Source organism: Equus asinus, chromosome 10 (genome assembly GCF_041296235.1).
Source record: "Equus asinus isolate D_3611 breed Donkey chromosome 10, EquAss-T2T_v2, whole genome shotgun sequence".
In the NCBI taxonomy this organism is placed as follows: Eukaryota; Metazoa; Chordata; class Mammalia; order Perissodactyla; family Equidae; genus Equus; species Equus asinus.
Window position 1 is genome coordinate 57283217 of NC_091799.1, and position 22507 is coordinate 57305723.

The 22507-nt window shown below is 40.4% G+C and overlaps 1 long non-coding RNA gene across 2 annotated transcripts in view; it reads left to right on the forward strand.

Annotated features, from left to right (window-relative positions):
- Positions 1 to 21706, forward strand: part of LOC139046476 (uncharacterized) — a 113882-nt gene extending 92176 nt beyond the window's left edge. The window contains exons 3-5 of one of the 2 annotated variants that reach the window (XR_011506578.1): positions 725 to 867; positions 12612 to 12777; positions 19572 to 20305. This is a non-coding gene — a long non-coding RNA (uncharacterized lncRNA). Of the gene's footprint in view, positions 1 to 724; positions 868 to 12611; positions 12778 to 19571 lie in introns of both variants that reach the window. The other variant, XR_011506579.1, reaches the window with a different exon arrangement.
- The last annotated feature ends 801 nt before the right edge of the window (positions 21707 to 22507 follow it).

Here is a 22507-nt window from a genome sequence, read left to right on the forward strand (position 1 = left end):
CGGAGAAAAGCACAAAGAGGAGGTAGTCAGATCTGGCCAGGAGCTAAGTGGTTGTTGGAAGAAACAAAGAGACTGACCTACATTGTTCCTGGCTTCCTCATCAGCTCAAAAAGGTGCTGGCTGAGAAACCTTACCCAGACACCACCTGGGTAGCTGGCTGTTTCTTGAGCAAAAGGAAATGCTTTCTCTGAGTATCACATGTAACAATACTGTCTAATGACTCTCAAGGGCACCTGGCATTCACCTGTTTCCTTTAATATTCCATTATCGTAGTAAAATCTGTTCTTGTTTTTTTTTAAAACTCACCAATCCTGTAACCCTATTCTAACCAGTCATCCCCTGGGATTCAGAGAGATGAACTACCAGCTGTGATATAGGGGCACAGCCTAGGGTCCACCTGGACCCATTGTCTCCTTTGCCACTTCTGTTAGTGTAAGGAGAGCTCACAGCGTCTGGATGAAATTTCCACTAGAGGCACCTGCTGACGACGTATGGATCCTTGTTTGCAAATCCCCTTTCTACATCCCTGACATTGACCAACAGATCCCCCTACCCTGAATCAGAAAATGATTCGCAATAGCCCCAAATAAGGGTGGTGATTCTAAGATCTACCTGTTTCTCTCAACTTGTACACATTTACAAATTACCACTAAGATGATAAAGTCGTCTTTCTAGAAAAATCCCAACCCTCTGGCAACTTAGTTGTCCTTGTGTTCCTACCCAGGTACCTAAGATGCCTTTTGCTTTGGGATTCCCGCTGGCTGTAAGAGGGGCCAGCATGCCCTTTGCAGTGTACAGCCAGAATGCGGGTCTTACAGGTGGGAAGATGGTCAGCTCTCCAGGGAGACAATCTAGGCAAGGACAAAGGTGAGTGGAGGAAATAGAGGCAGAGCCTGAAACTCACGCTAGCTGTTCTCTAGCAAGTTCATTAATGGAGTCTTGTCAAGAGATTCAAAAAACTCCAGTGCCAAGTGGGAGCCTCTCTGTGATGCCAGGAGGGCTGCTTCTGCTGGAGGGTGACGGGTTTCAGGGAACAACAGGAAAGAAGCTGTAGGAGCTGGCGTTGTCAGTCCTATTTTACAGATAAACGACCGGCAGGCCAGAGAGGCTAAGTAACTTGCCCAAGACGAGGCTGATCGCAGCTTCGTAGGAGCAGTGAGACACGAGCTTGGACTCAAGTTCCAAAGAATATGCTTAGATCATGAAACCAGATCTTCTCACGCTTGCTTTGAAGTCCTTCTGCGCACAGAAGAGAGAATTCAAACCCTGCTGGTGGTGGCCCTGGCAGTTGTGGCGGGGCGCCGGGAGTTGCAGCTTCCAGCGTTGTAGCGTGCAGTTGTTCAAAGCAAGTGCTAATCTTTAAGGTCTCATGTTTTACCTTAAAAATGAATAACAATGTTGCAATTAATCTCATACTATATATGTTTTCTTTAACAGAAAAATATAAGATCTCTTCCAACCCTTTAAGTATATTTGACCACCCAGAAGGGGAGGAATGTTTTGACCGTCTCCTGGGTACAAATGGCTGTTAAGAATGTATACACTCTGGTGGTACAGGTGTCCAGTTTGAGATATGCCAGGGTAGCCAGTGCTGCTCCCTTACTGGAGTCTACAGTCATAGATGCCCCTGTATTGGGTGTGTTATCAAAGGGATTGGTGCCTTCAGTAAAAGGCTGCACTAGATGAGGCTGAATAACTACTAATTTTCCACGGGACTAACACAATGTAATGATTAAGGGTAAGGTTATGGAGTCAGACACTTCCAGGAACTTGAACTTGGACTCCAACCCCTGCCAGCTGTGTGTTTTGAGGCACGTTACTTCCCTTTCTAAGCCTCAGTTTCCTAAGCTGTAAACAGCTGTGCATATGTTAGGCTCTGGAGAGGAGGGGTGCAGAGGGCAGGTTCCATAGCTTCTTAGCACTTTCCGGTGGAAGATCGTTAGAACCTCAGTGTTCAGCCTTCCAACTGATTTACAAACTCTGTCACTGAGGGACACGTCAGTTGTGTGAGAGGAAACCAGAAGACTTGTTCATAGTTGTTTTTTTAGAGCAAAATTACTTACTATATTTTCATGGCAGGAGTGAGAAAAAGTCTTAAAATGTTTTCTGGTGAAGTCAGATATTTGAACGACAAACAGTTAATGTGTTTTGTAGAGATACAATAAACCAATAAAGGGAAAAAAAAGTTAGAGAGACCCACCCCCTCACAAAGGGTGTTGTGAGCATTAAAATAGGCAGTGTACAGAGAGCACGTAGCTCAGAGACCGGCACCCGTCAAGTGTTCACACACGGTGTTGGTTATTATTACCGAGGGGACTGGGACTGGTGGAAATGGGCGCTCCAGCAGTCTCCTTACACCTCCCTTCCTGCGCTCCCTCCCCCTCCTGCCTTGCCCCAGGAACAGAGGTGATTGGAGCTCCACACGGAAAAAGATGATGGACTGACGATGAGCTGTTTCCTCTGCAGCAAATAAAACGTTTGGGCTCCCTCTTTCCTGCTTGTGGTTTTGCACACCATTGGAGGGATCTCATCCCCACTAATGCATTTCCTCTGCCCTCTCACTGCTCTGTAGGTGCCCGATAATGGGCATGTGGTTTTGGCCTCGGCAAAAGGTGTTCACCAGGGTTTTCTCTGTAGTACGTACGTAGCAACACATGTAACAGTTTGACCTCCTTATGTTTATTGCAAATAATAAGAACAAGTGATAAAGTGTGGTAAGGAGTCTGGATTTTATACAGAGAAAGAGAAAAGCCAGTAAGAAAGGACATTCTTTTCATTTCTTCTCAATGAGTCAGACAGTGTAACCACATTTCTAGGCTAACTAGTCATTTGCAATGCATAGAAATTTAGGGTCAGGAAGAGTCTGTCTCCTAGTTTAGCAGAGCCAAAAATCCATCACTTGTATCTGGTGCTGCTTCCCCAACTGAGTCCGGTCCCTAGCCCTGAGTGCGAGCGATCTTCCTGCCCTGGGCTGCATCAGGACCTTCCCCAAATGTTTTCGTGTCTTCTTGTCTTCGCCATCATTATTATTCTTGTTATCATAAAACATTAATTTTGCTTTCTGTTTGCTAGAGTACTGCAATAGGCAAAATTTGTGAACAGTCAGATACCTGCCCGGAATGAATTTAGAGTATAAAGATCACAGCAAGAAGTGGGCAACTCCGAATAAAACATATTTCCAATCAGCAGCGTTACAGTGACTCCTTAGAAGGAGCTGTTCACAAGAGCGTCAGACCTTCAGTGGGAAAACAGGTAGCCAGTGAGTTCCTTACTGTGGAGGAATCTTTTGTTTTTGCTGACCAATTTCATTCCCACAACTACCATTTCTGTGTAGCGAAAGGGGCCAAAAGAGATCTTTCTGATGAAAGTTCATTAAGAGTGTCATTGTAGGAGCGACAAAAATGCTAGTAAGTGGAGCTCCTTATCTGGGGAATATTTCCTCGGGGTGGAAATCAGCTATTCTGCCAAGAGAACCTGGGGTGCGAGTGGGAGGGTTTCACATGTTATGTAACCGAGTTTATTTATTTCGGGAGCTCGGGGTGTGACGCACGGCTGCCTTTAACCACATCTGCTCTATTTCCATACTGGCTACCTCATTCCTGGGCTGAGGGGAACAGGCTGTATTGTACTGGGTAAGAAGGCTTTAAGAGGTGGTGAGCCTCCAAAATTAGCAAGATGCTCCAGTGAACCTTGTTGAACTCTGCCTGGAAATAAACATATTGAACTGGAAATTTAAAGACTCTACCAGTTACACCAATCTATTGCGTTTGGATTCCCATTCACAAATGCATCTGAAGCCTCTTTGCTTTGTTTATTGCAGTTTTCCTTTCCTAGTGAAAGTCTCCTTTTTAATTTTATTCAGTTAAAATAAGTAAACACCAGACTTTCTTAATGAGTTTGTAATGCAAATTCTGTACGCTTCGAACTGAAAACCCTAACGAGTTATGACTCTGTGTTTGGGAAGTTCACATCCCTCCTAGGGTTTCCCCAGCCCTCCTGGCAAGCACTTCTCCCTCCTTTACGTGGCTCTGCTGCCTACATGGTTCTGAATGTATTCCTTCCATCTCCATATAGCTGGGGCTTGATCTGCTTTCTTAAAAGTTTCCTCTTTCAGTTCAACTGACAACTGTGAAAGCATAATTTTCAAAAAGGTAAAAATCACGATTCTCAGGCACATATGAAGCAAGCACATGACAATGATTCTATTTAACTCACCAATTGATGGAGGAGCCAGTAAGATGTTAAAACCAATCCAAAGAGCACTTGAAATGTTACCCGTATAGTCAATTTAACAAAAATATTAGGATAAGTTTTCTGGGTTAGAGACCATACTGGTTAACGTCTAAAAAGTCCATAAACATGGTTCACACTGGCAATCTATTCACTCCCGATGGAAACTATTCCTATCTCTACTGGATGAAAATCTCCATGTTAACCTCTGCCACTACAGAAATGAGGATTGTAAAAAGTTGTAAAAGAGTAACCTACCACTCTACTGAAAGGAGACTCAGTAATATCCTTTCCAAATGCTGAGTAACTTTTCAGACACAATCCAGAGTCTCACATCACGCATACACAAAAACAACAAAAAACCCAAAAAACAAAAAACCTCCCTTCCTAGATTCCTCATTTCTAGTCAGCTTTTCCCTCTCTCTCTCATTCCCTTTCCCTGCTAAAGTACTAGAAAAAGTTGTCTAGTTTCATCGGCTCCATTTTCCCACCTCCCATTTACCGTCCAATACACTCCAATGTGAATTTTGGCTTCATCATATTTTTTTCATTTTTTGCTCTGGTTACCAGTGAATACTTGTTTCTAGATTCAAATAGTATTTTTTATTCCTTATCTTACCCAACCTTTCAACAGGGTTTTTTTTCATTTATTTTTTTATTGCAGTAACATTGGTTTATAACTATATAAATTTCGGTGTACATCATTTTTCAATTATTGTGTAGATTACAGCATGTTCACCACCCAAAAACTAATTGCAATCCACCACCACACAGATGTGCTTAATCACCCCTTTTGTGCTCCTCCTTCCCCCCTTCCCCTCTGGTAACCACCAAACCAATCTCTGTCTCTATGTGATGGTTTGCTGTTGCTTTTATCTCCTCATATGAGTGAGATCATATAGTATTTTACTTTCTCCCTCTGAGTTATTTCACTCACCATAATACCCTCAAGGTCAATCCATGGTGTCATAAATGGCCAGATTTCATCATTTCTTATGGCTGAGTGGTATTCCATTGTGAATATATACCACATCTTCTTTATCCATTTGTCCCTCGATGGACGCCTAGGTTGCTTCCAAGTCTTGGTTATTGTGAATAATGCTCTGATGAAAATAGGGGTGCATGTATCTTTATGCATTTGTGTTTTCATGTTCTTTGGATAAATACTCAGCAGTGGAATAGCTGGATCATATGGTAGTTCTATTCTTAATGTTTTGAGGAATCTCCATACTGCTTTCCATAATGACTGCACCAGTTTGCACTCCCACCAGCAGTGTACAAGTGTTCCCTTCTCTCCACATCCTCTCCAACATTTGCTGTTTCCTGTCTTGTTAATTATAGCCATTCTGATGGGAGTGAGGTGATATCTCATTGTAGTTTTGGTTTGCATTTCCCAGATAGTTAATGATGTTGAACATCTTTTCATATGTCTGTTGGCCCTCGGTATATTTTCTTTGGAGAAATCTCTGTTCAGATCTTTTGCTCATTTTTTAATTAGGCTGCTAGTTTTTCTGTTGTTGAGATGTATTAGTTCTTTGTATATTTTGGATATTAACTCCTTATCAGATATATGGTTTGCAAATATCTTCTCCCAATTGTTACTTTGTCTTTTTGTTTTGTTGTTGGTTTCCTTTGCTATGCAGAAGCTTTTTGGTTTGAAGTAGTCCTATTTGTTTATTTTTCCTATTGTTTCCCTTGCCCAGTCAGACATGGTATTTGAAAAACTGCTACTAAGACTGATGTCAAAGAGTGTACTGCCTATGTTTTCTTCTAGAAGTTTCATGATTTCAGGTCTTACATTCATGTCTTTAATCCATTTTGAGTAGATTTTTGTGTATGGTGTAAGATAGTGGTCTACTTTCATTGTTTTTCATGTGGCTGTTCAGTTTTCCCAGCACCATTTGTTGAAGAGACTTTTCTTTCTCCATTGTATGCTCTTGGCTCCCTTGTTGAAAATTAACTGTCCATAGATGTGTGTGTTTCTTTCTGGGCTCTTGATTCTGCTCTGTTGATATGTGTGTCTGTTTTTGGGCCAGTACCATGCTGTTTTGATTACTATGGGTTTGTAGTATATTTTGAAATCAGGGAGTGTGATACCTCCAGCTTCATTCTTTCTTCTCATGATTCCTTTGGCTATTTGGGGTGTTTTGTTGTTCCATATAAATTTTAGGATTCTTTGTTCTATTTCTGTGAAAAATGTTGGAACTTTGACAGGGACTGCAATGAATCTGTAGATTGCTTTAGGAAGTACGGACATTTTAACTATGTTAATTCTTCCAATCGAAGAGCACGGAATATCTTTCCATTTCTTTGTGTCTTCTTCAATTTCTTTCAACAATATTTTATAGTTATCAGTGTACAGACCTTTCAACTATTTGGTTAAGTTTATTCCTGGGTATTTTATTCTTTTTGTTGCAATTGTAAATGAGATTGAATTCTTAATTTCTCTTTCTGCTACTTTGTTGTTAGTGTATAGAAACACAACTGAGTTTTGTATGTTGATTTTGTATCCTGCAACTTTACCATATTCATTTATTATTTCTAAAAGTTTTTTAGTGGATTCTTAGAGTTTTCTATATATAAAATCATGTCATCTGCAAAGAGTGACAGTGACAGTTTCACTTCTTCCTTTCCAATTTAGATCCCCTTTATTTCTTTTTCTTGCCTGATTGCTCTGGCTAGGACTTCCAATACTATGTTAAAGAAGAGTGGTGACAGTGGGCATCCTTGTCTGGTTCCTGTTCTTAGAGGGATAGCTTTCACTTTTTCTCTGTTGTGAATGATATTAGCTGTGGGTTTGTCATATATGGCCTTTATTATGTTGAGGTACTTTCCTTCTATATCCATTTTATTCAGAGTTTTTATCATAAATGGATGCTGTATCTTGTCAAATGCTTTCTCTGCATCTATTGAGATGATCATGTGATTTTTATTCCTTATTTTCTTAATGTGGTGTATCATCTTGATTGATTTGTGGATGTTGAACCATCCCTACATCCCTGGAATAAATCCCTCTTGATCATGGTGTATGATCTTTTTAATGTATTGTTGCATTTGATTTGCTAGCATTTTGTTGAGGATTTTTGCATCAATGTTCATCAGTGATATTGGCTTGTAATTTTCTCTTTTTGTGTTGTCCTTGTCTGGTTTTGGTATCAGGGTAATGTTAGCTTTGTAGAATGTGTTAGGAAGCTTCCCTTCTTCAATTTTTTGGAGGAGTTTGAGAAGGATAGGTATTAAGCCTTCTTTGAATGTTTGGTAGAATTCACCAGGGAAGCTGTCTGGCCCTGGACTTTTATTTTTTGAGAGGTTTTTGATTACTGTTTCAATATCCTTACTGGTGAGCAGTCTATTCAAATCCTCTATTTCTTTTTGATTCAGTTTTAGGTTGCATGATTCTAAGAATTTACCCATATCTTCTAGATTATTTAATTTGTTGACATAGAGCTGTTTGTAGTATTCTGTTACAAACTTTGGTATTTCTGAGGTGTCTGTTGTAATTTCTCCTCTTTCATTTCTGATTTTATTTATTTGAGCCTTCTCTCTTTATTTTTCTTGGTTAGTCTAGCTAAAGGTTTGTCAATTTTGTTTATCTTTGCAAAGAACCAGCTCTTGGTTTCATTGATTTTTTCTTTTTTTTTTTTTTAAGTCTTTATTTCGTTTCTTTCTGCTCTGATTTTTATTATTTCCTTCCTTCTAGTGATTTAGGGCTTTGTTTGTTCTTCTTTTCCTAGTTCCTTTAGGTGCACTGATTATTTATTTGAGATTTTTCTTGTTTGTTGAGGTAGGCCTGTATTGCTATAAACTTCTCTCTTAGAAGTGCTTTTGCTGTATCCCATAAATTTTGGCATGTCATATTTTCATTTTCGTTTGTCTCCAGGTATCTTCTTATTTATCCTTTGATTTATTCTTTTATCCAATTGTTGTTCAGTAGCATCTTGTTTAATCTCCACATATCTGTGGCTCTTCTGATTTTCTTCCTGTAGTTGACTTCTAGGTTCATATTGTGGTGGTCAGAAAAGATGCTTGGGGGGCCAGCCGACGGCACAGCGGTTAAGTGTGCACATTCTGCTTTGGCGGCCCGGGGTTCGCAGGTTCAGATAACAGGTGCAGATATGGCACCGCTTGGCAAGCCATGCTGTGGTAGGTGTCCTGCATATAAAGTAGAGAAGATGGGCACAGATGTTAGCTCAGGGCCAGGCTTCCTCAGCAAAAAGAACAGGATTGGCAGCAGATGTTAGCTCAGGGCTAATCTTCCTCAAAAAATAAATAAATAAATAAATAAAAAAAATTTAAAAAAAAGAAAAGATGCTTGGTGTTATTTCAGTCTTCTTAAATTTACTGAGGCTTGTCTTGTGGCCTAATACGTGATCAATCCTGGATAATGTCCCATATGTGTTTTAAAAGAATGTGTATTCTGCTTTTTTGGATGGAATGTTCTGTATACATCTACTAAATTAATTTGGTCTAATGTGTAGTTTAGGGCCAATGTTTCCTTATTGATTTTCTGTTCAGATGACCTTTCCATTAGTGTAAGTGGAGTGTTAAACTCCCCTACTGTTGTTGTGTTACTGTCTATTTCTCCTTTTATGTCTGTTAATTATCATCTTTTATATTTAGGTGCTCCCTGTGTTGGGTGCATAGATACTTACAAGCGTAAGTATCTTGTTGGATTGTTCCCTTTATCATTATGTAGTGCCCTTCTCTGTCTCTTGTTACAGTTTTTGTTTTAAAGTCCATTTTGTCTGATATAAGTATTGCTACCCCAGCTTTCTTTTCATTGCCATCTGCATGGAGTAATCTCTTTCCATCCTTTCACTTTGAGTGTGTGAGTGTCTTTAGGTCAGAAGTGTGTCTCTTGTATGCTGCATGTATATGGGTCTTGTTTTTTTTATCCAGTCAGCCACCCTATGTCTTTTGATTGGAGCATTTAGTCCATCAACAATTAAAGTAGCTATTGATAAAAATGTATTTATTGCCATCTTGTTATGTTTTTTCTGGATGTTTTAGTAGTTCTTCTCTGTTCCTTTCTTCTTCTCTTGCTCTCTTCCCTTGTGGTTTGATGGCTTTCTTTAGTATTATGTTTGAGTTCCTTTCTCTTAATTTTTTGTGTATTTATTATAGGTTTCTGGTTTGGGATTACCATGAGCTTCAGATATAATAAACTAAGTATATAGTAATCCATATTAAGTTGATGGTCTCTTTTGTTTGACCTCTTGCTAAAAGCTCTATTCTTTTATTCCCCTCCTCCCACATTTTATGTTTTTGAAATCATATCTAATCTCTTGGTGTGAATGTGTGTATCTGTTACATTCTTCTCATGGAAATAGGTAATTTTGGTACTTTTGTCTTTTGACCTTCATATCATCTTCACAGGTTGTCGATCTGCTGCCTTTACTGTATTTTTACCTTTACAAGTGATTTTATTGCTTTTTCTTTGATAATTTGAATTCTTTTTTTTTCATCTTCTCCCTAATGCACCCCAGTACGTAGTTGTAGGTCCTTCTGGTTCTGCTTTGTGGGACGCTGCCTCAGCATGGCTTGATGAGCAGTACTAGGTCTGCATCCAGGATCCAAACCGGCAAAGCCCTGGGCTGCCAAAGCAGACTATGTGAACTTAACCACTCAGCCACAGGGCCAGCTCCTGATAATTTTCTTATTCCTACTTGTGGTCCTCTCTTTCCCACTTACATAAGTCCCTTTAGCATTTCTTGTAAGACTGGTTTCTTGGTAATAAACTCCTTTAATTTTTGCTTGTCTGGGAAACTCTTTCTCTCTCCTTCCATTCTAGAAAAACTTGCTAGGTATAGTACTCTTGGCTGCAGGTTTTTTCCTCTCAGCACTTTAAATATATTACGCCACTCACTTCTAGCCTGCAAGGTTTCTGCTGAGAAGTCAGCTGATAGCCTTATGGCATTTCCTTGATGTGACTTTTTTCCTTTCTCTTGTGGCTTTTAGGATTTTCTTTTTATCTTTAATTTTGGACATTTCAATTATAATGTGTCTTCATGTGGGTCTCTTTGGGTTTGTTTATGTCTATTTCTTTGCTTAGATTGGGAAAGTTTTCAGTGATTATTTCTTCAGATTCTCTGCCCCTTTGTCTCTCTTCTCCTTCTGGAACACCTATAATACAAATGTTAGTGTACTTGATGTTGTCTCCAAGGTCCCTTAGACTGTTCTCATTCTTTTTAATTCTTTCTTCTTTTATCTCTTCAGCTTGGGTGATTTCCTCTAGTCTTTCGCCCAGCTCGCCGATCCATTCTTCTGTATCATCTACTCTGCTATTGAGTCCCTTTAGTGAATTTTTCATTTCTAGAATTGTATTCTTCATTTCTGATTGGTTCTTTTTTATATTTTCCAATTGTTTGTTGAGGTTCTCACTGAGTTCATCCATTCTTCAACAAAGAGATCTATCTCCATGCAGAGAAGCTCTCCAGAGTTCAATGAAGTAGCCTTTACAACAATCCACAAAAAAGGTGCTCAATTATTAAATTTTCCAGTTGTGCTTGAGAAATGCCACATAGTTTAGATTCTACTGATTTACTCTGGAAAGTACGTCCTGATTCCAAGAGGATACATATGGAAGTCAGGATTCCAAGGAAGGACCAAGTTTGTTGATCCAAAGAAGGGCTAGAGATGGGCATAGTGAACACACTGTTGGCCAGGTTGGGTTAGTGGTGCTTCTCCTTCATGTACAGAGGGAAGAAATCAGGATCACGTTCCAAAAAGAGCTGAAGCAGACTTGAAGGAGAGTTCCTTTATTTTTCCTTATTTCCTTAATGACATTTACTTTTTTATTATAATTACAAAAATAAATATTCACTTTAAAAACTCTTTTGAAAGCATAGAACAATATGACAAACAGAATGTAAATCAGCCTTAAACTCATCACCTAAATGAAACCATTGTTAACATTTTGTTGTATTTTAAGTATTTCTCTACACTTGTATACAATTACATATAACTAATGTGCATTTATATATTTCATTAAAAGTAGGTCCAAACTGTATACAATGCTGAAGAATTCCAATTTCAAAGATAGAAGATCCTAACTTTTAGAACTCATTAATTTTCTTAGAGATTTACCTTTCTAAGGTCTAGATCTCAATGCCAAATTAGGCATACTGGACTATCACCTTCCAATATTTTCTTTTCGGCTTGCCATTCTTCTGCCTCCTATGTCATTGGGTTCCAGTCAAGAACCACACTCAACATCCATAGCACTAATAAGAATAACAAAGTCCTGCCCAGGAGGAGTTTACAGTCAAGAGATAAATAGTCACAAGAGGGTTGAAGGTATACTTGAGACCCAACAACCACAAGCTAACAATAAAATTGACTTTCTTATTTTATTTATTCTTTCCCCTCACCTGTTTAATTTTTTTATTTTATAGTGAAACTAGAAGATGAGATTATAGTAGAAGGAATGGTAGAGATGTGAGGCAGTATGTGTGTGGGTCTGTGCGTGGAGGTGTTAGATGAACACAAATCAAAGGAAACATTTGCAACCTGCTATGAGATTCCATTACATGAATGGGCATGCACCACATCAGATGATCAGAATTATGATGTAGTGAAAACTTGCTTTCAAACCAAGAAATTGTGAGTCCAGGGAATACCACCCCAATCCAGTATTTTTTTCACCCATTCTCTCTTATACTGACTGTTTGATTACTAATAAAAGTAACAATTTTTCTTAAATATAGCTTAAATTTAAAATAATTTTAAAATAAAAACACAAAATAACTATATCCACCAGCGTTATTTGGTGAAAGACTGATTCATACATTTATTTATGCCTATGTGGGAAAATGTGTTAGAGAGAAGCCCTTACATTTAAGGATTATTGGCATTGCTAGTGATTGCCAATAATTCAGAGTTTATACTTCCAGCTCCTTGTTGGTGTTAATGAAAACATGTAGTCATATAAGAAAACAAGACACAATGCAGGAGTGACAGTATCCGATTAAGTATTTTTGAATTCTTTCCAAGGAAATACCTGTTAAATAGGAGCTCATTTCTTGAAAGCGGCATAACTATCCCTAGGCAGTAGGCTGAGGAGGAGAAAGCTGAGGCATTAGTCACCTGTAATTGCTCCTAGGGAGCTACCTCCATGTCCAGAGACTTACTTTACTTCTTACATGAGAGTCTGGGATAATCACATTTTGCTTTTGACAAATGTGGCAAAGCCTGGCTAAGTATTCACCAAACCCATTTGCTCTTTCTCCTGGGCACAGAACAAGACCACATTTCTCAGCCTTTCTTACAGCTAGGTGTGACCTTCTGACTGAATTCTTGCCAACAGAATGTGGGCAGAAATGACACAGACCACATTCAGGATTGGTCCAATCACACTTCCCCTCTCTCTTTCTCTTTCCTAGTTGGCTGGTTGGAAGCAAAGGACTCTGAACTCATGCAGATTGGAGGAGCCACAAGAGGGAAGGAGCCCGGGTCCCTGAGTCACTTCTTGAAAGATTATCTACTAAATTCCTGCCTTCATCAGCCAGAAGCGAACTTCAATGCTCTAAAGCCACTAAGATGTTGGGGGTATAGCAGATAAGATTACCTTAACTTACATGATTATTAAAGTAATATATGTTTTTTTTCAATACCTGAGTGGTTCAGCATTATCTTCCACAAAATGACATGCAGTCATTCCTGATGGGGCCAACTTTATAGTGTATCTTTATCACTCTCTATTCTATCCCTTACTCTTCCTCTTTATTAGGCAAGTATTTGCTGCTCCCTAAACTCAATACATGTTTAAATTCTCATTACCTTTGTATATTCTTTTGCCTCTGTCTGGGTGCCTTTCCTCAACCTATCCAGTCTGTAAGAAAAAATTATTTTCTTTCTTCAAGAAACAATTTAAATGTCACTTCATCTGTGAAGCCACTCAAATATCTCCACGCTCCTTCTTTGCCTTCCCCTTACATCCATCCGTTTATCCACCTAGGCATTCGGCAAGCATTTACTAAGTGTGACAATATGTTTGGCCCCAAGCAGTTGAGACTTGAAAATGAATGATGACGTCTCTCTCCACAGGGAACACAGGGTCCAGTTTGAGAGGAGAGACCTATAAGATGATACTTACAATACAACAGATAAAGGCAACACTACAGATAAATATTGAGTACTATGAGAGCAAGAAGAGCCTTCATGCGTGTTTCCCCCTCCCCCTGAAACACGCTTTCCCAGATCTGGGCATGACTTCACCCTCCTGTACCTCCAGGCTCAGATGTTCTCTCAGAACCTCAGGCTTATTTTCTCTATACCAATGACCACAAACTGTTTCTACTTTATTCATTGTCTTGTTGGTTTTCGGTTATTGCCCATCTCTCTCATTAGGATGTAAGAACTCTGAGCACAGGATGCAAGCTTTCATTTCACCACCATCTGTCTACATCCACACAGTGACTGGCACATTATAGGTGCTCAGTGAATGCTAGTTGAGTGAATGCGTAGACCCAATCTGCCTGGGGATGGGCTGTTAGGGAAAGTTTCCTGAAGGAGTCGGTGCCTGATCCAAATTGTAAGAAGTAAGTAGGAATTTGCCTGGAAAAGGGAAAAAGGGAGATTCCAGGTAGAGGATCAACATAAACAAGAGGATAAAACATGGCCTGATATTTGTGGAAAACTATAAGAAATAGCATTGCCAGAACAAAAGTGGTAAGAGTGGTGGATAAGGCTGAAAAACACATGGTAGGCAGATGATTGCTTCCTCATTCCTCCCACCAGCACTTATTCTGAATTCTGAAATATTTATCATATGACACTTCGGACTCTGTATCGTAACTGCATTTTTTAACATCTCTGTGGGCTTGAAGGGCAGGAACTGATTCTCACTCACCTTGTGTCCCCAGCTCCCGACTTCATCCTTGATGTAAATGGCAGGCAGTTGAGAAGGAAGAGGATTAATTCTGAAAACAAAGATAGAGGATGCCCAGCATAAAAATACAATAAAGTCAAAATTTATGCCAACACAAAGTGTCGTGGTAGAGGGGAAAAAGGATTGATGGCATCCCTTTCCTCTCAAGAGGTCTGTGTGGAACATATTTTGCTGCCCTTTTGTCCCACAAAACACAGGTAACAAAACCAACGTTGATAAAAGTATCAAATCATCCAGCATGGACTTGCGCTGAGCTCCAGCACATCCTCACAGAAACCTTGGGAGTGTGGTGAGAAGTTAAAGACACTAATGCTGTGAAAACACTCATACTGAGCAGACTAATAGTAGGGATGAAGCCTGAAAGGGGCTTTTTTTTTTCTTTGGAGGAAGATTGGCCCTGAGCTAACATCCATGCCCATCTTCCTCTACTTTCTATGTGGGACGCCTACTACAGCATGGCTTGACCAGCAGTGCTAGGTCCACACCCGGGATCTGAACTGGCGAACCCCGGGCCACCAAAACAGAACGGGCAAACTTAACTGCTGCGCCACTAGGCTGGCTCTTAAAGTGGCTTATTTTTTATTTCAAGAAAAGTACAAACAAATGGGCATAATTTAAAGCTGAGTCCTTTAGGATTTTAGGAAGAAAGACAAAAGGAAACTTTAGCCATATGCACCTTGAAACCAAGGAAAGAAATTCCCCAGACCTTTAAAAGATGTTTTTCCCATCCTCTGATTATAAAAATATAGTTATATGTGCTCAATGTAAAGTATTATGATGAAAGAAAAATTATATAAAATCTCACTAACTGGCAATAAACAGTTAATTTTTTTGTTTATACCCTTCCCGATAGTTTTAAACACACACACACAATGAATGCATGCATGCACATGTTTTATAATGGGAATCATTTTACACACGCTGTTCTATAAGCTGCTTTTCTACCTTAATATCTTATAGATATTTAACGTATTAATGATTATGAATATAAATAGTTATTTTCAAAATTTGCATAGGATACAGTCCATTGTATAACACTCCATAATTTATTTGTAGGTCAATCAGTCAATCGACAAATTTTGATTATCTTACTCTATGCCAGCAACACTTCTAGACACTGAGTATACACCAGTAGACAAAATAGAGTCCTTGCCCTTAAGTTACTTATATTTAACTGGGAGATGAGCAACAGAAAATAAACACATAGGTAAATAAGATAAATGCAGGTACTGATGGGTACTACAGAGAAGATAAAAGACAAGAACATGCTAAAGAGTAACTAAGGTTACTTCAGTTTCTGGTGATATGGTAGACTAAATAGTCTGAAAATAGCCTCTTTTTATCCCCCAACACACATGTACAATTTGGAAAGAATACAGAGTCAAACTAGCAAGACAGTAAGGAAAACCCCTGGGGAGCAAATACAAAAAGTAAGCAATTATTTAGACTAATACTTAGCACTGAATCTCCCTGAGGCTGTCTACCAATATGGTGTTTTAATGGCTTCACAAAGGAGAGGAGACAAAGATCGTGCAGCCTGTGCAAGGAGGAGCGTGAGAACTGAAAAGTTGCCTAAATTCAGGGCCCCACAAGTGCTACCCACTCAGTGACAGGGTGGGAGAGAAAAAATGCCCCACACCTTCTGTAGGGGATGGAGAGACAACTTTTCCTGTCTTGGTTTTAAAACCAGGAGTAAGCAAACAATAGTCTCTCTTGAGATGTCATCACCATAGCCCTGCCCTGTGTGGGTTTGAGGTTTAAATTTGTACCACCTGCCTGAGCTGGGAAACCCAAAACTGAGAAATTAACACAGGATGGTCAGTGCCTCGGGCACCTGGCCAAAGCCAGAAAAAATCCTCTGCTGAGTCCGAATGGAACCCCTCCTGAATTCCAACAGATTTCGGTTGCCAAATAGCTCAAAATTAGTGAAAGCCATATGGGAAACAAGCCACTATGAGAATGAGATATGTGAAATTCAAGGGGTGTTTACAATTTTAAATGCTTATAGAAGAAATGGAAAAACACTGATAAAGGTCTAAGCATCCAACTTAAGAAGTTGGGAGGGAAAAGAAAGAAGAAAGAAAAGAAGGAAGAGATGAAATAAACCATAGAAATAAATGGCAAATGAAGATAATAGCAGAAAGTTGGTTTTTTTAAGGACTAATTAAATAGGTAAACCTCACAAGAATGACCAACTAAAAAGGAGAGAAGGTGCAAAAAAAATTAGAAGTGAATGGGGTATGATACTGATAGGGAGAGATTAAAAATATATTAATATCCTACAGTGAATTTGTTTATGCCCATAAATTTGAAAACTTGGGGAAAATGAATAATTATCTTAAAAGCTAAAACTGAAAACTGATTGTAGAAGAAATAGACAACCTGAATAGATCTATAATCATTCCTGAAATTGGATCAGTACTTAAAAACCTACCCACTAGACAAACAAGGCTCACCTGCTTAGCAGCTCCCTCACCGAGGCTCCATGCCTCTCTGAGGCAGTCCGGTCCAGCTGAAACTTGAGTGATGAGAAAGAATGAGCTGTGCAAAGATCTGGCAAACAAGATTTCAAGTCTAAGAAAGGAATGTCCAGTGCACAGTGTCTAAGACAATGAGAGAGACAGCAAAAAGGCAGAAATAAACTAAAAGGGGTCATTTCAGATACTTGTAAACAGCCAGTATTTGTTGAGTTCTAATGGGTGCCAGTCACAGAGCTCAGAGCTTTACATACATGATTTCCAGTCCTCACACATCCCCATTTCATAGGGGAGCCAACTGAGGCTTAGTGAGGCTAACTCACGTGACCCACAGACACAGCGCTCGGGAGTGCAGATCCAGGATTCGAAACCACTCTGACATCTGAGAGTTGAACCACATGCTCCGTGCCTGAGGAGGAAGTGCTCTAAACAAACGCCACCCAGAGCAATGGCTCTCCAAGTGTGGTCTCGGCATGAGCAGCAGCAGTGTCACCTGGGAGCTTTAGAAAGGCATTCTCAAATTCCTGGCCTCACCCCAGACCTACTGAATTCAGAAACTCGGGGGGCAGGCCCTGCCATCTGTGTCTTAACAAGCCCCCCAGGTCGTTCTGGACCTCTGATCTAGAACAACCAGAAAGGTAGGATGCTGTAAGGAAAATGCCATGCACTGTAGAGGTGGACAACCTGGGCTTCAGCCCAGTTCCACTACTTCCAGCTAGGTGACATTTATATACGTCTCTTAAAAGTTCTTAGCCTTAGATCTCTTACCTGTAAAATGGAGACAATTATAGTTCCTACCTTTGGGTTTTTGTGCGGATTAAATAAGGTAACATAAATATTAATAAATCAGTGCCTGGCACATAGAAAGTGCTCCATAAAAGTTCTCAGTAAATGTTTGCCATTATTACTCTCTCTCCTGTGCCTGGAGTCTGTCTTCCTCTAGCCTTTCCGCAATCACTCTGCACCCTCACTGTACCCTGGAGAGGAGGAGTTGGAAGGACGGAAATAGCTGGAGCCTAGAAAAGCAGCTGGGATGAGGAGCAGGTGAAAGAGACCAGGGAGCTATAGTAGAGCAACAGCGGTGGCCGAGGAGGCAAGCGGAAGCTTCCAGAGCTGTTTCTCAGGAAGCGTGGGTCGACCCTGGTGCCTGATCAGATGTGCAGGAGAGCAAAACCAAGAGTCAAAGATGCTTCTGAGCCTCTAGTTTGGCTGATGGGTCCAGAGTGGTTGCACTGGGAAAATGAATTCAGGAGCAAGAACAGGTTAGGGGTTGTGATAATGTGCTCATATTTAGACAAGTGATTTTAGAGTACCCGGGGTAATAGAGAAGGGCCATTCCAGAAGTAAAGTGCCTGTGTGTGAGAGAGACTGGAACTGTGACGTCAGTATGACAACCTGTTGTTCTCAGTCCTTTGTCATTGAAATTGCTGTTTCCTTCCTCTGGGTACCAATGTGACAGCGAAGGGTACTACTTGCCAGCCAGCAGGGCCTGCTGGTAATGCCACATTCTGTTGATATTCAGCAATCATGGTCAGTGCTAATGACACAAAGACGTGTCATTCAGGAGGCAGAATATGTGGGCAGGGAAGGATGCCATCACTAATGCATAGGCTAATGGGACTTGATGAGCAGTGAAGATCAATGAGCAAACACTGCCTGCCTCAAAAATGAACGAGGTAAGAATGGACGAGCGCCAGACCACAGTTCATCTCAAGTCTGTGCTCAGACTTTGTCACCCAGTGAGACACAATTCACGCTAATCGCACGTTATCCCTGGCATGCTCATGGGTCACGGTCATCAGTTTATTTAATTCTGTAATATTAATAGCACATTTGCGCAGGGCCAGCTACAGTGCAAGACGCTGAGCACTAAGTAAGGAAAAAGATACACATGGTCTCTGCCCTGTGGACCCATCCAGTCATCCCTTCTTATACCAAAAATGAATTTCAGCTCGTTTGGTCCATGACATATAAATTAGATACTGCATGTCTCCTCTTCCTCCTCTTCCTCCTCCTTCCTCTCATTAAAACTACCACTCTTACAACCGTCACCATCATCATAGCATTATCACTATTAACATTATTTTATCACTCTGTATCACACACAAACTACCTCTAAATTTCTGTTGCTGCTTATAACTGCCTATCTTGCAAAGTCATAATCTCTATACCCAATTAAGAAACTTTATCTGTTATTCTTATCTGTTGTCTACACAGCATGCGCTGTGTCTAGGACACTTGCTGCCACTTTCTCTTATGCTCGAGCACCCATCACCCCCAGAGCTCAAACTGTCTTGAGCACAACTCTCAGGCTGTCTGTGGCCAGGCTTCCTACTTCCTCTGAGTGCCTTCAAAGGTGCTTAGATCCGTAGGAATGAGGGCATTGGTGTCGATCAGGACCTGCCGCTCCAGCTTCCCACCAACTGAAAAATAAACCTTTCACAGATAAACAGAAAACCCTTTGAGCAGAAGTAGATACTCTTTCGGATAAAGATCCTAAAGGATTCTGGGTTAACAGGATCAACCTAGCTGGCTTGAGTTTTACATAGTGCCAAATAATGGAATAACCTGGATTTGAAGCCTTATAGTCTGTTCCTGACTCTGCCTCCTCAGTAAGTCAGTGAATTTATCTGGGTCTCAGTTTTCTCACCTAAAAAAATGACTACATTCAAAGCAAGCCATATATTTTAGTGTTTAGGCTTCTCCATAATTCAGTTACTCACTGCCTTAAGTAAAGAAGGCATGAATCCATGCTTTACATTTTCAAGAAGGCATTTCCCCACCCAATGCCATATTCCGGGCCAGTGACCCACTGGATTTGCTTGTCTGCATCAGAAGGCTCTAGGCAAGCTGCACAGGCTATTGCTTCATTGCTTACCAAAAGCAGCATGGGACAGTCCTTGGCTACAGAGAAGTGGCTTCTGATACGGAAGCCAAGCCCCTCTCACCTTGCTGTTGTCTTGCCCTTTCTTTAGGTTCCCATGGGTCTCTTGATTCCTGACCATCTACTCTGACATTGAGCAACCTGAACCACCTCATCTATTGGCATTTGTGCCTCCTGGTTTCGAGGCCACTGCTTCCGAGGACTGGCTCTGCATGTGCCCAGACTTCTGCGTGCCAGCCTGGATTTTTGACTTCATGCTTCAACTAAACCTTTGACTTAATGCTCCTGGCTCCCGGTGGCTCCTCACACCTGTCCCAGATCCTGGAGACTGCATCCATTGTCAGACACTTGGTTTTCTCAGGCCTGATACCTCAACCTGTGTTTATGACTCATAATCTCCCGCTGTCCAGATAACACTACGCAGATAGGATTATACGAAATGCTACTTGACTGGCCTGAAGGACGTTGTTTACTCAGTTGGACACTGAAGAGAAGAGACGTCAATGATAATTACTAAAGCTGTATTCGTTTCTTGCAATTTGCTGTGTTCTAAAAACCCTGCAAGGATAAAGGGAAGGAAAGGGTTTGAACTTGCTCTGCCTTTCTGATTAAGGACTTGCTTCAAGGAACTTGCTCTAGTTTGGACCTCTGCGTAAGGCCTAGCAGCTGCTGCCTTTATTATATGAGGCGACTTGAGCTAAACAAAATGAATCAGAATGCACACTGTAAGCAAGGGATATTATTTCTGTCATTTTTGGCTGCCAAGAAAATTACAAATTAATAGCTACCACTGTGAAAGAGAATAAGAAATAAAATAACTTTTTATGCCTAAGGAAAAGCTTTTCATTCCCTCTACTTTTACAGGGCAGCACAACAGCCTTCTGTGGGTCTTGGCACCAGACATCACATCAACAATCATTTGCACACACTAGGAATCCAAATGTGTTCTGTGCCTTGGGTCTGTAGCCTTTACCTTGACAGGAACAGAGAAAGAGTTTTAATCAGATTTATTTATATACAGCAATTGCTTCTTTTGTCAGCAAGAAAGAAATTCAGTTAAATGGATATTCTCATAAAGAGCAGCATAAGCATTTTTTAAATTAAATCACACTTTATAAGACTCGGCCTTTCTTCCCCTTTTCCCACTTCCCCTCAAATTCGCCACACAAACTTGGCAATGACCTGCCCTCTCATTGCTCAAAGCACTGGCGGGATCCTGCAGAGAAGGAGGAAAGTTGTTGTCCAATTAAGCTCCAAGTGTACATGCAATATCTCTGTGGAAAATTTAAAAAAAGAAAAGGCCTCAGGTGGCAGTGCAACATTTAACATGTCTCCACGGCTTTTCCTAATTTGCTTCAGGGTTGAAATCTGTAGGGTCTAGACAGGGCTTTGATGGGGGGTCCCGGGGTTTACAGAAGGTCATCTGTCTGGAGCCAGGAAGGGTCTACAGGCAGGGAAAAAGACCAAATCAGGGGCAGGAGTGGAGGCAGTAACAAAATGTAAGAAATGATTGTTAATTCATTGAGTCAGTTCAGTTTAGGCCCTGATGAGTTCACAGGTGAGAAAACATACCCTGAGTCGTATGGCTCCCTTAGACACTATTTATCTCTAGAGAGCCTGTCACCGGCCTGGCCAGCATTTCAGGCAACTAAAGCAGGAGTTTGCTTCGCGAGGTCCCCAACAGTGAAGAGATTAGACCGTAAGCTCCTCTACGAGAAATAACACATCTGTTGGTTTATTTTTGGCATTGGTGAAGGCCCTGCAGAAAAGCCTGAATCTCCTTATTTCCAGTTCTGAGCTCTTCTAGTTAGGTCATGTCTAGCAGTCAGCACGGTGTTTTTTTTGCAAAGGAGAAAGAAGATGAGAGGTTGAGAATAAAATGTAAATATCTCTTAATGGTGTTTGCCATGAGAAGCTCCGGCTGTTCCTGGGTAAATTATATGGTCGTTTTCATTGGGGTAGATAACAAGTGTCTGTTCTCCGTGGAAAAAAATAGACAATTTTGCAGCAGAAAATGTAGATTCAAGTTCTGGTTCTGCCATTTCCTAGTAGTGAGATTTTTGAGCATGTCCCTTAACCTTTCTAAGGTGAGTTTCATTCATCTATTAAATAAGGATAATCCTTACTTGTCTTCTTTTCTCATCTGCTATTTGAGAAGGTCAAAAAAGATATTAAAAGGGATTTGTAAATACATTGTAAAATGTGAAATAAATCCATTCATTCAGCAAACACTACTTGACCAAGATGAATTAAGCAGTCTTCAGCTCTCAAAAGTCACATAGTCCAATCAAATGATCATCTTTATGTGGGCTTGTTTATGAGAGAAAGCACACCCATCGAGGTCTGGGGATCAAGGGTAACTGGTAAATGATGCCAGTGAAGCAATTTTAGAAACGAGCAATAAAATACGTCTTCATGCCATGTCAGGTATGTTAAATTCACCTTAGATTTGGTGCCACAAATCAGGTGTAGGAGTCGGGTGGAGAGTTGGGAGGGCTTCTATCAGAAACAAAGTAGAGGCCTTTCTGCCATCCCTGTATAAACTCAGGCAAAACTCTGAGAGCTCAGCTCCTGCGCTTCTGGTTTATTTTCTAAATATCAGCCTTTCTTCTCTCATTGTCACCTTCTGGGAAGTCCAATGAGGAAACAGACTAAAGGTGAGATTAGAAAATCTCTTGTTTTCAAAGAGAAACTAGGCGGCCTGATAGTTTTCATCTATCTCATGATTCTGGGTTCAAGTATGACTATATAGATATATTCAAAATTCCCTGAAATGTGACCACTCTTTAACATTAATATACAAACGTATACAGTGGTTCTAAACTCCCACCTGCTTAACTGTGAGAAAAGAAGTATTATAAACCCCTCTCTAAATATCTCCAGGAATCCATGGAGATACACACGTGTGCCCAAATCAGACTTTGCCATTTCTTGCCAATGCTGGTCAGCCAAACCAGTGTTTTCGAATATCTGAAGTTAAAACTTAGTCTTAAAACTGTATTCTTATTGTGACAGCTACTTTCACAG